The sequence below is a fragment of the Maniola jurtina genome, chromosome 11 (genome assembly GCF_905333055.1).
Source record: "Maniola jurtina chromosome 11, ilManJurt1.1, whole genome shotgun sequence".
Taxonomy (NCBI): domain Eukaryota; kingdom Metazoa; phylum Arthropoda; class Insecta; order Lepidoptera; family Nymphalidae; genus Maniola; species Maniola jurtina.
In genome coordinates, this window is record NC_060039.1 from 11,733,223 (window position 1) to 11,748,938 (window position 15,716).

At 37.7% G+C, this 15,716-nt stretch overlaps 1 pseudogene; it reads left to right on the top strand.

Annotated features, from left to right (window-relative positions):
* Positions 1 to 416: 416 nt before the first annotated feature.
* LOC123869310 lies at positions 417 to 15,595 on the top strand (annotated as a pseudogene).
* Positions 15,596 to 15,716: the final 121 nt, after the last annotated feature.

Sequence of the window (15,716 nt, forward strand, 5' to 3'; positions counted from 1 at the left end):
TGACCAAACTCCTTCGCTCGCTGAGACACCCTTCACTGAGAAATCAGCACCGCGTACTTTTACCCACTGCGTCCTCTTTTTATTCATGTACGAGTTAGCCCTTGAATGCAATCTCACCTGGTGGTAAGTGATGCAATCTAAGATGGAAGCGGGCTAACCTGGAAGGGGTATAACAGTTTTTATTAAACCCCATACCCTTTGGTTGCTACACGGCTTCATACCGGATTTCTAAATCGCTTGGCGGCACGGCTTTGCCGGTAGGGTGGTAACTAGCCACGGCCGAAGCCTCCCACCAGACCAGGCCAGTGATTTAGAAATTATAAAATTCCAAACCCTGCCGGGAACGGAGCCCCAGACCTCTCACTAAGAAGTTCGGGATCGTTAAAAACCTCGGAATGACTCTACTAATTATAATATTTACCTAATCCTACTCGTGTATAAATTTCCATTTTTGCACTTCAACATGTTTAATATTGCTGTTTTTATCAGTATTCGTCTTGATTTCGAGGAATTACAGCAGCAATATGTTATTTTATTTAATTTTAATAAGTGTATGTTTGCTTGCAATCGTTGCTTTGCGGGACTGGTTCGGACGAGATGCAAGATTGATGCGACTAATTCCGGGACCAAAAGCGTGGCCCATTATTGGAAACTCCATGCAACTTTTGGGCCCACCAGGTAAGTACATAATAATTACTTACTATTAATAATGACAGCGTGTCCGTTTTTTTTTTCTTTTTTTTGTCAATGAATAAAAATGGTCTAGTTTCACATATTTTCATTGGTGAAAAAGGAAAATTGCACAATGGAAAATTGGTGAAAACCAATTTACCACTTTATCCAGCGACATGTATTTAACACTAGCTGAGACGCCTAAGACTTCATCGGAAAAACGGAACCCTTTGTTGTCTGTCTGTCTGTCTGGCCGTCCGTCCGTCCGTCCGTCTGTCGTGTCTGTCAAGAAACCTATAGGGTACTTCCCGTTGACCCAGAATCATGAAATTTGGTTGGTAGGTAGGTCTTATAGCACAAGTACAGGAATCTGAAAACCGCAAAGTGGTTACATCATTAAAAAAAATTGAAATGTGTTTCAATTTTCAAAGTAAGATAACTATACCTAGTGGGGTATCATATGAAAGGACTTTACCTGTACATTCTAAAACAGATATTTATTTATTTTTATGTAAAATAGTTTTTGATTTATTGTGCAAAATGTTGGAAAAATACCCGAGTACTGAACCCTCAGTGCGCGAGTCTGACTCGCATATGGCCGGTTTTTCGGAGATATGTGTGTTTTAAGCAATTAAATATCATTTGCTTTAACGGTGAAGGAAAACATCATGAGCGTTCCATATTCATAATGTTTTCCAAGGTGTGTGAAGTCTGCCTGTCAGTTGGGCAGCGTGGTGGACTCCCCAAGACCCTTCTCATTCTGAGAGGAGACCCGTTCTCAGTAGTGGGCCGGCAATGTGTTGATAATGATTGCCTCATTGTACGATGGATCTTTATACAATTGTTCTTTATTTAATCATTGTTTTTCATTTAATTTAAATTGTGAAGAATTTTCAAATCGCCAAAGCATAACTAAGTACCTGCATTTAATTAAATATGACTCGGTGCCTCGATAATTGAGACAAAGGTCTGGGTTTCAAAAATATTATCAAAGTAATTGTAATTTGCAAGTGGAGGTAGGTTTAAGTACCTACCAACCTATTGTGAACAACTAAAGTAACATGAAAATTAAATTATTTTAATGATTAGACTATTTAAAATACCTACCGACAAAAAATGCAGCAACTAGCCAGTAGCCACCCTTTTCAAATCATCTTTCCGTTTGAATTTTGGAAATCCTACAAAGAAAGCGAAGAAAAAAAATCCCAACTGAATTTCAGCCTAGACTAGTCAGGAGATATACTTAATACTTACTTAACACTTAGATATACGGTCTAGTGCACAAGTATGTGTACAAACACAGCTGCATTCTCTATTCCTTCACTCTCATAGTTCAGCGGTGGGACGACAATCCGGTTCAACTGAATAGAGACGTGGTCTTACTCGTATAATCCAAGTGGTACGCGTACTATCTATTGACAAACTCTGCCCTAGATCACACTTATTAATATTATAAAGGCGAAAGTTTGTATGTGTGTGTGTGTGTGTGTATGTTTGTTACTCTTTCACGCAAAAACTACTGAATGGATTTGGCTGAAATTTGGAATGGAGATAGATAATATCCTGGATTAGCACATAGGCTACTTTTTATCCCGGAAAATCAAAGAGTTCCTATGGGATTTTAAAAAATCTAAATCCACGCGGGCGAAGCCGCGGGCATCTTCTAGTGAACAATAAGGCAGTTCGACCAAACAATCTCAAACTCCGACGGATTAATGGTCCTGATTGATTACAGAGATGATTTTTCGTAAAATGCGGCTGATGCGCAAAGAGCATGGTGCTATCAACCAAATCTATGTGATGAATACTCGCTATGTACACATCTCCGACCCTGAGGACATGGAGGTATTTCAAAAGTTTCATGCATTTAGTCATTTATGAGCTGCACGTTTTTCTTACCTACCCATTAGATTAAGTATGATGTACCTTACCTACCAATTTGTCATCATGATTGTAGGTATATATTAACCGGCTTCAAAGAAGGACGAGGTTCTCAATTCGTCGTTTTTTTTTTTTTAATGTATGTTCCCCGATTACTCAAAGACCCCTGGACCGATTTGGATTTTTTTTTGTTTGGAAGGGTTCTGTGCAGGTGGTTAGTGAAATATAAATATGGTGAAGATCTGATGAATATCTTCGGGGATGGAGAACAGAACTCCACAATGAATAAGAGCAAATTGCTCGCAATCAGTGTAATAGACGCGTTTTACCTACCAATAAAACGCTTATTAATTTACTTACCTTACTCGATGCTTCATAATATGAGATAGGCGCCATTTGTCCCGCCTTAACGCATCTATCTCGCTCTATCATATAGCGCTGTCCCTCTCTCTCTACCACCGCCAGCAGTACGGAGCTGGCCAAAAGGTGGCCGCGTTTGTTTTATTCATTGCGTTGAATATCACCAGGCAGAATTCAAAGTTAAGCATCGAGTAAGGTAAGTAAATTAATAAGCGTTTTATTGGTAGGTAAAACGCGTCTATTAATTTGACTGTACCTTACTCGATGCTTCATAATATGAGACGTGTTTGTTATCGCCTGGTGGTGGTGGTGATCTGCGCTATACAAAGATTTAACATCTTTGACGCCAATGTGACATATATATAAGACAACTGATATGTTGGGCAAATAATGCCATTTTCTTGCTAAGAAAAGAGAAAAGAAAAATTACGGGGTGTAAATCCTCATTAACAAACTATTCACATGATTGCGAGTTAAGAATGAGTTTGCAAGTCGACATACAAAATAACAGAAAAGATATACGCGTGTATGTATTACATCAGGCAAACCATTATAAGCTAGGCAATAAATTTAGCAATTAAAATTATATGCGTGCCTGTATGTGTAATACTCGGTCAATAGGTAAGGCTGACCTCACAAACACTTGTAAATACATTCTTTACATATAAAGTCCACCTATTAATTAGACAGCATCAATATTAGGATAGTGATAAGTCATGAAAACAATTGCCATTGCAAGATTGATTAAATATTTTAGACTCACTCAATGAGTCAATAACATAATATATGGGTACCACCAAAAACAATATAACTGGGTCAAAATACAGCTATTTCAACAACAATAGACAATTGACCCAATCGTTTCGAAATCATACTGAAATTATTACCGTCCTGCATGAAATCCTCGGACATCTGATATCTTAGATATCTACTAAGAACAATTTAATCACAATGAACAATCCTGGGTAAAAATAAGTAACTTAGTACATGCGCAAAACATGCCCTGGAGCGAATTTAAAATGGAAAGGTTCCTTTGTTTAAAATAACTATTTTCACTATGACCAGGAAAAATCTTCCCAGAACAGTCTAGTTTCTTTAGTTCCATGTCCTTTTCTTGGCTCATAGCTTTGCTATTTAGAAAAGTTCGTACAGTTCTCACCAGAACAGAAGAAAGTTTTAATTTGAAACTCATAAATAAACAATTCATCATTGTTTAGGTATTTCCTTCTTACTCTTTGTTTTATCATTCTACAGAATTGGGATGATGCCACTGTCAAAAATAAATTATAGCAAATTAAGCTTTTGGTTCCTTGCATATCATGGACTTCCGCAAAATAACGCTTGCTTCTTATAATACATGATAAAAAGTCGCTGATTTGACTAGCAGCCATTCTTCCTATTATTAGAATTAGAAGTTTATTTTAAACTAAGCATGAAAAAGCTATAAAGGAACACTCTACAACCTGCGTTGGGCGGCTGTAGCTAGGAAACTTTGAACCAGACCAGGACTTGTAATGACTTATTGTTAGCCGAAATGTTGACTTCATTAATTAATGATGAAGGGATTAATGAGTTAATGCCCAGCTATGGTGATAAAACGTAGTTATTAAAAACTGTCTTCTGGCACAATGCTTAATCATTCCAAGATCTATCTTGGCGCGCTCAATATTATAATGTTTTAAAGATTTTAATTTCGAAGCAATAACGGAACAAAAACCTTTTGGAGACGTTTTTCAACAAGCTTAAAGTTTCATAAAACGAAACTTATTGGAAATCCTATCACAATGTAAAGGATTATTTAAATGATAAGAAAGCTTAAGAATGAGTTTCTTAACAACTCCGATAGCTTGTAAACACTACATTATGTGAAGTCAATAAAGATTTGTTATTATTAAATATTAATAATTTTGTGAAGTGGTGATAATTCAAAGAACAGATAACTACCCAGCTGAGCCTTGTGAGCCTTTCCCATGCCTGGGCGCATTTCGAACCCTCGTAGCTTTAGTTTTTAAGTTTACGTAATTAAGTATCACCATTACATCATCATAAGAACCCAAAAATTGACCATCGAAAAGTGACAAAGACAAGGTAGATAAGTACTACTTTGAATAATTCATGACAACAATGTTTAACTATGCTAACTTGAAGACAGTCAGCAATGCTCGTACAATTCACAAAAGATATGAAAAGAAATCGACCAAGTTCAATCATAAAAGTGGATATTTTACTGGTAAAAACAAGGGATATTCTCACAGTTTCAATTTATTGAAAGTTTTATGGTAATGTTACCCAAATAGCCCGTGTCGAGGATCAGAATATAGTCAGGGGCACGGTAAGCTGATTCGGTACGAAAATTCATTCCTTGCACAATAGTATCCGAACGAACTGTACAATAAAACTATCTTAACCTGTTCATTTGACATCTTGGATTGGACTGATACGAGTATCGTTCCAGCGTCGGACATACCTTGCTCCTGGAACTTTTACGATCCAAACCTACACATGACTATTAAATCCAACGACATCATAGAAGATGTCGTAGATCTTAGGATTACAGCCCACTTATAACATATACAAGGTAAGGTATTGTGTTAATGCTTCTTGTAGCATCCTTGCACACAGATCTAATTCACTCAGAATTAATAACCATGATACAATTACGAATAACTATGAAATTAAATCACACCCCCTAAACAGATCTTAAGTTCTGATACATCAGGCTGGATCAAAGTTATTATTCGAATATAGAAATTCGTTAGATTTGAAAATTTTTGTCCGCTGAATCAGTTTCTGAACCAAAAATTTTGAAAAAAATAAAGGGGTTGTTTTATTTTAAAAGTATAACCATGAATCTTCTGCCACGAGCAGAGCATATGAAATTTTTTGTCATGTGACTTTGAACTGGAAAACGATTTTAACAGTTAACATTAAATTTTCCATGTAAGAAGGCTATCTTGTTTAAGATTATAGAATGAGATAGCAGCACAATTTAAAAAAGTTTTGCTACACCGGGCACGGCTAGGTGCGAATAAATCTAGCATTTCATTCTAAAGTCTTTCTCCGCCATACGAGTATGCGGTTAGCAAATGCTAATTCCGAGGAATGCCAAGTCTAGAAACATAGTCGGCATGACCGTTGTTTTGTTGCAAAACTGAAAATGTATTAGACTATGATCCAGGATTGAAACGTACAAAATACTAAATAACTATTAAATGTCCCAACTTTGAAAGCATGTTTCTGAGAAGGAGCAATCATAGATTTAGGGGACATGATATGAAGCTACATGTCAATTATCATTGTCAAATCCATTAAAACACTTTCTGACCCACAGAGTCGGTCACATTTGGAATAAATTGCCCAAGGATGTGGTTATTTATGACAAGCTCTGTTAACCAGTTCAAGAAAACATTAAACAAACATTCGGAAAAACTCGAAGTACTTCTGATATAGACGAATCAGCGAAAGCTGCTTAGTCTATTGTAAATAATAAATAATGATAATAGTAATCTGGTAGCCACGATGCCAGTTCCAAGAGAGGAGCAGATTGCGTCCTCTTCTGTCATAAGTCCATGCCAGACGAAAAAGCTGACCATGACCTTGGAAATGAGGTGATACTTTTAAATAAACTCTAACATCCTTGTTGACTTTTCCATTTAATGCATTGCACTTAGCATACATGCATTTACATCAAAAATATATTGATTGATTGAAATTTACAATAACCGGAAATTTCTCCTGGAATGCATCGGTTTGGTCCAAGGCTCGACAAAGAGAAGTCTGCCCAATCAAGCACGACACGCGATGTCCATGCAACGTTGTTTGTGAGAGAATAAACTGCAAAAGGCATGTAGATGGAAGAAAGGAGATTCTGATACCATCATCTCAAATCCTTCGCTTCATGCAGATCAATAATATGAGGGAAGGTGCAAAAACCTGCTATTCTTCAGAAAATACAGTTTCGAGAGCCGAAAGAGTGGGTCACGTGGACGCAAGCCGCCACTGCTGGTGCAAACATGCACTCGCACTCGCGTACTGCAGCGGGCGCCACTCACGCACGAGGTTCGCACGCTCATGTCAGTCACTGAACAAATCTACCTGATCAGTTGATCACTGGGCATGCTCATGTAGACCACAACGATATATGACGAGTATAGAGTCATTAGGTTAGTTGTAAATGGTAAAAAATATTATTGTATAATTCAAACTATTTAACCCTTCTCATTTAGTGAAGACAGCCGTGCTCTGTAGTGAGCTGGTGATGCGTTTATCATGATAATGAATTTAGGTTAACGTATCCATTGAATTAGCGTGTAATGATAGAATTAAGTTTTCCACATAAAAATAATAAATTGCTATGTTGGCTTTCTTTTCATGTTATTTATAGGCACCTTTACTTGGTCAGAAGTATGGCTCCTTTAGCTTGAGAGATGTGAATAACACATTGTTATAAACTTAATACTTGCTGTAATTAGCCAGCAGCAAGAGAGCGACAGCCAATTAAAAATGATTGCATTGCCCACTGTACACACTGTAGATGTCAATCTATGGCAATAGGACTGCGATATTTGGATGACTCCCATTAAAAATATCGGGAGCTTGTAAAAAGCGGTATGCGATACGCTTTATGAGATATAAGAATATATTTATATTATGTGTAATTTCGGAGCTTTTACTTTTCCCAATTTGTTTGTAACGCGACGCAAGTGGCCTCTGAAATTTATATCAATATATTTGCATTCGGTATCGCTTTGAACCCATACTTTCCTTAATAAGGTTATGCAAAAGACCATAAAATTATTTACTTCGTGACTGAAACGAGAGCAGCTGTGCTCCTAGCAACGACTACCCTGCAAGGGCAAGTAGGCATGGACCATTACAAACATAAATGCATGAGGTGTGCTGACCAGCCTGCGTAGTTCAACTGTGCCTGCGAGGCGTAGCTAGATTTTTAATCGGCCAAAACATTAGGTCCGGAGCGTAAACCTTAGCATAAATATCAGTGGCGCCCAAGAGCGACTGATTGATATTCCACTGAGAGTTGAGACCATAACAATGTCATGCACACTCCCGCGAGGAGTTGCTTACTTGGCTTTTACACTGCGCCCGCGAGGCGTAGTTAGCTTATTAAATGGCCCATGCACTCCCGCGAGGAGGCATTTAATTTCTAAGTTGCACCTGCGAGGTGGATCTAGGTTCTTAAATGGTCCATGCACTCCCGCGAGGAGGCATTTAATTTCTAAGCTTCACCTGCGAAGTGGATCTAGGTTTTTAAATGGTCCATGCACTCCCGCGAGGAGGCATTTAATTTTTAAGCTGCGCCTGCGAGGCGGAGTTAGATTCTTAAATGACCAAAACCACTGCCATGTAAACTCCCACGAAGAGCCATTCTATTTTCAAACATACGCCTGCGCGGCGAAGGTAGTTTTTTTTTTTTTTTTTTTTTTTTTTTTTTTTTTTTTTTTAACTTTTTAACATTTCTTCGAGCCTTACACTTTCGCTTCTCTTAGGTAACTCTAATACCGTTGTTCTGAATATGACCATGAATCCAATTCAAATTCAAAATGTTTTTATTCAATTCGACTTATACCAGTTCTGTTAACTCGTAAAAGGCATCTACCACGGGTTTAGTTCATGAAAGCCGGTCAAATTATCAACATAACGTGAGAGATAATATATTTATCGTGGTAGGTGGATAGGCATGAAAGTTTTACATCATTTGATAAGCTATAAATTTGTTCACTTTCAATAGGCTCGATTAATCTGAAAACTGGTATCTGAACCTTTTCTTTTCAATGTAATCAATTATGTACTTCTACTCTGCAAGAATCTAAAAGTAAATGAAACGGAAGCACCGGTACTACCGGGATACCTTTTATATTAAATTATAAATAGCATTAACTTTTTAGACAATAAATATTTCAATATTTCTTTCCATAGAAAATAATAGCATTTAAAAATATGAATGACGTGAATGTTCACGACGTTGCACGTCGCGCTGCACATTGTCATTACCTACCCACAAGATTAAGTACTATGTACCTACATTACCAATTTGGCATTATGCTGGTATAATAATTTATATTGTACAGCTATAATTAATTAACTCAGTGCCAGGTAAAACCAACTGTGGTTTTTGTGGCGCTGAATGTAACAAAAACTGCAAATGTTTTAAAAACTACCTACATTATGGAGTAGTTTTTCGTTCACAATGAATTGTTGGAAATTATATAGGATTCATTGACGGTAGCTTAATAAAATCGATATTTGACTCATTCGATGTCAAACTATCTGTTGAATCATGTATTTAAATTAACAAACTACCTCTAAGATGACATTTTCATAAATAGCCAATGAATTTAGCTATGCAGTAAAATTTTGCTTAAGAAATAAAAGCATTTCTATACTCAAACATTTATAAGAATTAAATAAATTGAAAAACTCACGTGATCTGGTTTACCATCTTTATGAAATATTGTTTAGTAATTATACTCTTGCACGAGTATTATAATACTTTATCCAATGCAGGTAATTTTTTCTCCAGAGTGCTGCTTTAAGCAAGCACAACCGTTCTCGGCGGGAAACAAAACGCCAATGAATAAAACAAACGCGGCCACCTTTTGGCCAGCTCCGTACTGCTGGCGGTGGTAGAGAGAGAGGGACAGCGCTATATGATAGAGCGAGATAGATGCGTTAAGGCGGGACAAATGGCGCCTATCTCATATTATGAAGCATCGAGTAAGGTACAGTCAAATTAATAGCTTAGTAAACAGTAGGGTTTCACTGGGCATAGCATATTATAGTAACAGTAGGGCCACTAAAAATTGTGAAATAAAAAAATTTCAAAAGAAAAATAAAACCGACTTCAAAAGCCACAAACACTAAAAAGTAAAAAATAATTTTTGTTTAGCGACACGTGTAATGTACCTAGGTATGAAGTCGGCGAGCTTTTCACTTGGATTTCTAATTTTGTTTTGTTATGTTCCACACAATTTACTTCGCCAATAATTTCAACTTTTCTTAATGAGTCTGTTTAGTAGAAATACTTTTTTTTTTACAGAAAATAATGTCTTCGCCGGAAAATATGACAAAAGCAGACGCTTACAGGTTTGCGGCTCCGTGGCTTGGAGATGGCTTACTTCTTAGCACTGGTGAGAAGTATTAAAAAATTCTACAGGATATTATTTCGTAGAGTGCGATGTGAAACTATTCGGCCTAGTTCCTCGCCATTTCACCATCGAACCGCGAGGCATCGCCAAGGTTTTAGTATTGTACCAACTTTATATCATGTAGGTGTACTCTATAATCTATAACAATAATAAATAAATAAATAAAAATCCTTACCTCTTAGGGGTTGAATTTTCAGAAATCCTTACTTAGTGGATATCTTTTTCATAATAGATATCTGCATGCCTTTCAGCCCCATCCATCCATTCGTTTGAGCTGTGTATTGATAGATCAGTCAGTCGGTCAATCAGTCACCCTTTCCTTTGATATATTTAGACTAGTTTATGCTCGAGACTTCATCCGCGTGGTTTACACAAATTTCAAACCCCTATTTTTCCTTCTCCTTTTATAGTCACCTTTTCCTTATATCCTATATATTATATCCTTCCTATTTAGATTTACATTAATTTGGATATTCTTGTTCAAGGCAAAAAATGGCACCAGCGCAGAAAACTTCTGACAAAAGCGTTTCATTTCAACATCTTGAAGAGATTCATGGTGACTTTCGAGTAGGAGACTGAACACTTTGTGAAGCAGGTCGAGAAAGAAACTATCAAAGAACAGACGGATTTGTTGGCTTTAGTGGGCCCTGTGGCATTGCGTGTCATAAGCGGTGTGTATCCTATACTACCTATCCTTTTACCTAAATTATAGGTACTTACAGGTAAAAGATTTGTCTATAAATAGGTATTGAAAGGAAGAATTTTCGGACTGACATAAACACTTGAAATTTTGCATTCTATAATTAATTTGCATTATTATAATGTAGACTCTCATTACATGATAGGATTTTCCTCCGAACGGCGGCGATGCGAGTCCGAGGTGGATCAGCTTTTTTACCCGACTAGGACTGCGGCAAAGCCAAAAGAAAGGGTTATGATTTTAGCATTCTATGTATGTATGTGTGTATGTGTATATGTTTGTATCCAGATTCTGTGCGTTCCAACGTAGCACCTAAACTACTGGGCCGATTTTGATGAATGAGGTGTCAATCGATTCGTCGTAAAGGTCCAGGTGACATAGGCTACATTTTAAACGAAAAAATTGGCTTACGGATAATACATTAAAAAGGTGGGGGTCTCCAAATTTTTTTTTGCTATTGTATTGAATGGGGTGTCAAATGGGAGAAAATTTTGAGTTCATAAATATAAATGTACTACAACATTAAAATATACCAAGCGACAGAACACAAATATATAGAATAGAACAGAATAGTAAAAGACGATCGCAGTCGGGTTTTAGTTTTCAACTTTTTAGTAATTATAGTCTACCTATGTAATTTGTGTCTGTGTACCTACTTAATACGTTTTTGAAATTATTATTTAAGCAGGCGCGTAGTGAAAACAATACAATTCGCTTAGCTAATAGTTCTCGATTTACAAACAGTTTCGCTCTTGACGGAGTAGTTTTTGATATATTTAAATAATGAGCCAACGACTAAGTGTGTCATCGAACATGTAGAGTTCCAACATTAGAGGAAGAGGAAGATAATGATTTTTTTTATCGCGTGGTACCTTAATTAATCATTAATAACCAAACTAGATAGAGAAACTATAATCCAGTTGTCAGATAGGTCTTTTTAAAGTGCGATGCGAGGCGAATGTATTGTTATTTATTTTGTAATACAAATTTTCATTTAATTATTTATCTGTTTGTTACAAACTCTTCCTTTCTTCTCTTTTTATTCATTTTCTTGTCCAAGTTTTCTCCACTACAGCCCCAATTTCATCAGCCTAGCTTTCAATATGTTAATTCGTTTGCGCACAAGTTCATGCGCGCTCCATATTTACATACAAACAAACATAATAGCAGTGGGCAGGCCATGCCTGTCGTAGAGGCGATGGCCGTTGGAGCCGGAAAGTCCTTGAGTGGAGACCGCGTTTAAGCAAACGTAGTGTGGGACGCCCTCCAGCACGATGGACCGACGATATAAAGCGGCTGGCGGGAAGTGGCTGGATGAGGAAGGCTGAGGACCGGGTGTGGTGGCGCTCTATAGGTAAGGCCTATGTTCAACAGTGGACGTCCACAGGCTGATGATGATGATGATGATGATGATGATGATGATGATGAAATATAATAGCAAACAAACGATAGAATTATGAGAAACAAATGAGCTTCAACTTCCTAACTCCAGACTACAGGCTATAGTAGTTAGCAGCAGCAGCAATAAGATTACTGCTGCTGCTACTGTGACTACTGCTGCTACTGTGACTACTGCCTATTATATTAAAATTATAAAAAATATTTCATCAATTCCAGACACAGCAATGGGCATTACACTCGATGAAGATGAAGTTGCTTTCAACAAATATTTCAACTCAATCCTCATCATGGGAGAGTGTTTCGTCTCCAGATTGTGCAAATTCTGGCTACACAGTGATTTCTTATTCAATCTAAGCAATGTTGCTACAGTTCAGAAGCGAATTTTATCAATTTTACATGGATTTACCAATAAAGTGATCAACAATAGACGCGAATTATTGAAAGACACGAATTCAGAACAAGTTGACAAACATTCTGCTTCATACGACAGAAATGAAAAAATGGCACTGTTAGACTTGCTTTTAGAAAACGAAAAATCTGGAACAATAGACAATGAAGGCATTAGGGAAGAAGTCGACACTTTTACGTTTGAGGTAGGAAGCTTATAACTTGACTTTTTACGGCTGATGTTCTGCCAGTTGTTGGAAGGATGAAATAAAAAAGATTTGCCTTTTCAGGGCTTTGACACCACAACAATAGCAATATCATTTTTCTTGATGGCAATAGCTAACGAGCCAGCTGTGCAAGTAAGTGTATGTCATAAAAAATTTGATCAATAATATTCTCATCTTGAATCAATTGTAAGTAGGTATAGGCATGATTTCATTCCTCTAATAACTATAATTCTTGGATTCTTTCAAAAAAAGAAATGATTTATGTTTCCACTTGAATATTTCTAGCTCATTAATTATTGAGCTTCTTTTTATGGAATTTTTGAAAATATTTTACCTAACTATTCAAAGTTATTTTTGGTTAGGTGCCAAGAATTTCATGGACCGATATATTTAAATTAATAAAGCTCACCGATAAAAAAATCATGTTAAGTATTATGTAGAAAAATCTTGAAATTTTATTATTTTTAACTAGAGTAAAATATACGAAGAACTGCAGCGGGTTTTAGGCGACGCTCCACGGGTGCCAAATATGGAGGAGTTGAACGAGATGAAGTATTTAGAATTTAGCATTAAGGAGTCACTGCGACTGTACCCCAGCGTTCCTTTCATAGGCAGGACGTTGTTGAAAGAAACCGTTTTGAGTAAGTAACCAACATACTTTTAGTACATAAACTATTCAAGTTTCAGAAACTTCTGCCAGTCAGTTCAGCCAGTCAGTCAGTCAGGTCAGTCTGGTCATGCGGTGTTGGGGACCGAGCAGGTCCCCGGTGGAGGGTCTGCCTCGGCAGACGTCGCTGGCTGGGTCGTGGTTGTTTGCTTCGGCCGTTCCCGTGACCCAGTCGCCAGGCGACGCGCAGTAGCGCCGCTGGGGTTTAGTGGGTATTCCGGTCGCCTCTCGGCCGGCGAGTCCCACATACCCTCCCTCAGCTGGCTGGCTGCCTCACGGCTGGCTGGCTAGCTTCCGGGGGGGATGCGTAAATGCATTCCCCAGCGTCAACAAAAAAAAAAAAAAGGTCAGTCTGGTCAGTCAGGCCAGTCTGGCCAGTCATTCAGTTCAGCCAAAACGGACGCTGAAGGGGGTGCGGTAAGGTAATGGAGAACGGGAACAAGCGCTTGAATCTTTTATTCCACCTTCTCACTAAAAAAGTTCACAGGTTGACCAAATCACTAACTTTCTTCAGGGAAATGGCTGAATCAAAAAGTCGTTGTAACATCTCCCGGGTATTAGCCATATCCCTAAGGGATATAAGAGATATGGCCAACTCCCGGCTTATGTCATTTCACTGCGACACCATTATTATAATTCGGCATCACATTTAAATAACTATTAGATGAAGGTTGTCTATCCTTAATTTGATTTCTTTTGAAGATTCAGGCTTTCTCTCTTGACTCCTAAGATATCGCCATCGTTGACGACCTTCCTGGAGCAGTAGGGAGCGTTGTGGTCTTATAAATGGGATTCTTACTTGACATAGAAAAAAAAATCGAGTTTGCTATACTTTTTCAGGTGGTTACAAAATACCTGCCCATACAAACTGCTTGTTGATGATCTACGACCTGCATCGGTGCGCCGATATTTACCCTGAACCAGAGCGCTTCGATCCAGACAGATTCCTCCCCGAGAACTGCCTTAAGCGGAACGTCTACGCCTATCTACCCTTTAGTGCTGGACTGCGAAACTGTATTGGTACGAGTATAATCTAATGGTACTACTTCATTTACTTTAGCGATGACCTGAAGAAGGTGGCGGGGAGCGGGTGGATGAGGAAGGCGGAGGACCGTGATTGGTGGCGCGCCCTTGGAAAGGCCTATGTTCTGCCGTGGACGCATACAGGCTGATGGAATGGAATGGAATGCAATGACTACTTTACTTTATTTTATTCAAATACAAGCCTTTGACTGCAACCTCATTTGGTGATAAGTGACGCAGTCTAAGATGGAAGCGGTCTAACTTGGAAGGGTTATGGCAGTTTCTTTTATTAAACCCATAATTACCTTGGACCGAATAAAATATGATTCTTTGTAATTTTATTCATGCCTAATCAGCTTCTTTAACAATATTGCAGTCTGAATTTCACAATATCATATTCCTACCCATTCAGAGTAATAATTCATAATTTTATTTTCATTTCAGGTCAAAAGTTCGCGATGCTTGAGATGAAGATGATGCTGTCAGGTTTGCTGCGCAGATTCCGCGTAGACCCGGTGACCAGGCCTTCCGAACTTGTCTTCAGATCTGATATAGTTTTACGAACAAAGGACCCGATATACGTTCGATTCCGTTCAAGGAATTAGATAATTATTCGGCATAAATGCCAATAATAAATAGGCTTAGCACACATTTCTTGTCATGTAACGTTCATATATTTCGAATATCGAAACTGTAACGTCAAAGCTTCGATTCCATTCAAGGAATCAGAAAATTATCTGGCAACAATGCCAATAATTAAGCTTAGCATAAGTTTGCACATCTGAGGTTGATATTACGTTGAGAAGATTTCGAGTATCCTAACACTATAACGTCTAAGAAAAATGGATCCAATTTCACTTGATTTAAGGTTCCAGTCCGTCCACACATCTAACATCACAAGCAGAAACATAGTAAAACCAAAATCGGTTTCTGGAAAATGAACTGTTAAACTATAACGTTTTCAGGTCAATTTTATATTACTTTATAATATTTCGATGTTCAATCAAAGTTATCGAGGTGCCATGAAAAGTAGAACCTACTGTTAAATATCATTTCCACTCTGGTATTAGAAGAAGCGTCCAATGGGATCCGCTTGAGGAAATATTTACTCTTACCCCTTGAAATTTTATAAACTTGGTGAGTACTAAAATAAAAAATAGTTAATATTATAAAATTTATCCATCTTTTTTATTCCATTACTACCAAGCCCTAGATTGTAATCTCAACTGGGT